The sequence below is a fragment of the Galeopterus variegatus genome, unplaced genomic scaffold (assembly GCF_000696425.1).
Source record: "Galeopterus variegatus unplaced genomic scaffold, G_variegatus-3.0.2 Scaffold1809, whole genome shotgun sequence".
NCBI lineage: Eukaryota > Metazoa > Chordata > Mammalia > Dermoptera > Cynocephalidae > Galeopterus > Galeopterus variegatus.
The window spans coordinates 35,135-37,147 of record NW_007727920.1 but is presented as its reverse complement, the minus strand read 5'-3'; positions in this window follow the sequence as shown (position 1 = coordinate 37,147).

Sequence of the window (2,013 nt, the reverse complement as noted above, 5' to 3'; positions counted from 1 at the left end):
GCGGGCCCCCCCCCCCCCGTTGCGGGCACTCCCCCCCCCCCTTCATTGTAGGGCTTTCCCAAAGTGGTTTCCAGGAGAGAATTCAGAAGAATGAAAAGACTGCCTTGTGGCTGCCAAGGACTGCAGTCTGTCTCGATTCCTCCAAGCACTTACCTTTCTTTGACTGCAATGAGAATTAATAATGGTTTCCCAAGAGATGTGCTTACTTTTGTATACTGTATTTTCCAGCAGTTAGAATTAGAACTTGGTTATTGTTTTTTAGCTATAGAATGTTCTAGTATAAAATATCTGCCACCATTTTAGATTTAAGCATTTGCCTAAGAGACATTTGGATGTGTGTATTGGGGTGAAGATGGAGAGGGGAATGTGGAAACAAATGCTGGTTGTGATCAGTGATGGGACAGTCAGGCCACGTGGCTGGGTTTGCTTGAAATTTAGGATGTCCTGACTCTGGAGAGTTGCCACAGCCTGCCGTTTAACTCAAGTTCAGCAATAAGCAGTGTCAGCATTTTACAGTCCATAGTCGTACTTTCCTTTTTATTTTTAACTTAACACAAAAATGTAGAATAATAAGGGCAAAACATCTTTAAATTTCACAATCATTTTTACTGTCTAAAATGAAAATAGTAATGTTTTGGTGAAGATGTAAAAGAAAAGCTACTAAATTAGTAAGTTATTGTTTATTTACCCTGCAAATTTCTTAATAGGTGGTTCTGAGTCACGAGCTATGTAACTTTCTATGAGGTTCACAAGGCATCTTCTAAATTTTGCTTTATAGAATTAATACAATTCTGACTTTAACCAAATAGAGTGTATATTTCCTACTCCCTTTCTGCCTCTTTTCTCCTCACTATGGCTTGTAGATTTTTAAAAGATAGAAATTCTAGGCAAAATAGTAGCAGTTTGATTAATAGTTATGTCTAAAATCAGAGTGCTTGGTCCCCTTCCCCCATGACCTCTTGGAGCTCTCTCTCCCTGATCCTTTTCCAGCTGTTGGGGGTCTGTAGACATCACTCCTGGGGTGCCCTGTGGCACACTGGCTGCTCCTCTTCTCTAGGGACCTGGGAAGGTTGAATTTGGCCATTAGGAAAATTGATTTGAGAAGTTTGCATGTGAAGCTTCCCTAAACAGCACTGCCAAAGCTTTGGAATTGTCACCTGAGGCTTCCCAGATTCCCTAGCTAGCCGGAGTTCAAATTGCCAATAGTCCCCCTGGTGCCAAATTTTGGGATGGTTTTACATTCTTTTAAAAATGAAGCTGGGAACAGCCATGTGCTTATGAGGCCCCAGCAAGATGCCAAGCCCAGGTCCTCATTAATGCACTGCTCTGCTGCTGCTCCACTGGCAATCTGTACCCTTGGGATTTGGGGGGCAGGGAAATTTTTTTAAAATTCATTGTATTTGCAATTCTTTAATCATAGGAATAAACAACACTTACACATAAAGTTCCAAAGCTAGTTCTCAAGACCTGCATTTATTTTCTGTGACCAACTTGCCCAAGGTAACTAACTCCGAATAGCTGTTGTAATCCAACATGACTATATGTGTATACACACATTACTGGTGACCAGCGGCTACATTCTCTACCTTGCTGTGGATTAAGGTATTGGCTTCTTGATCTTATGTATGTCATTAGAGTATTACACAGAGAGTGTTACAGTGAAGGAGCATATATGCAAGCTGGATCATTTACAATAGGTCTTATTTTAAGTAAGTGTAGTGATCTCAACATTTTGTGCAAATGGTAAGCAGATAGGATTGCATGAGAGTAATGGCGTCATCATTTCAATCCAGTCTGAAATGATTCTAGGCAATTGTTTACACTGTTGGATTGGATCTCTGGAGTATCTGGAAGTGTGTGTGGGATTCACAAAGGGACTGATCACTTTTTCCTTTGCCAGGTATACACTGATTTTCCTGATCCCCCCCCCCCCAAGCCTTTCCCAAATCCCCCTTTCTTCCAAAAGTGCAAACAAAAGGTTTATATTTAGAAAGGACAACCTTTCATTGTACA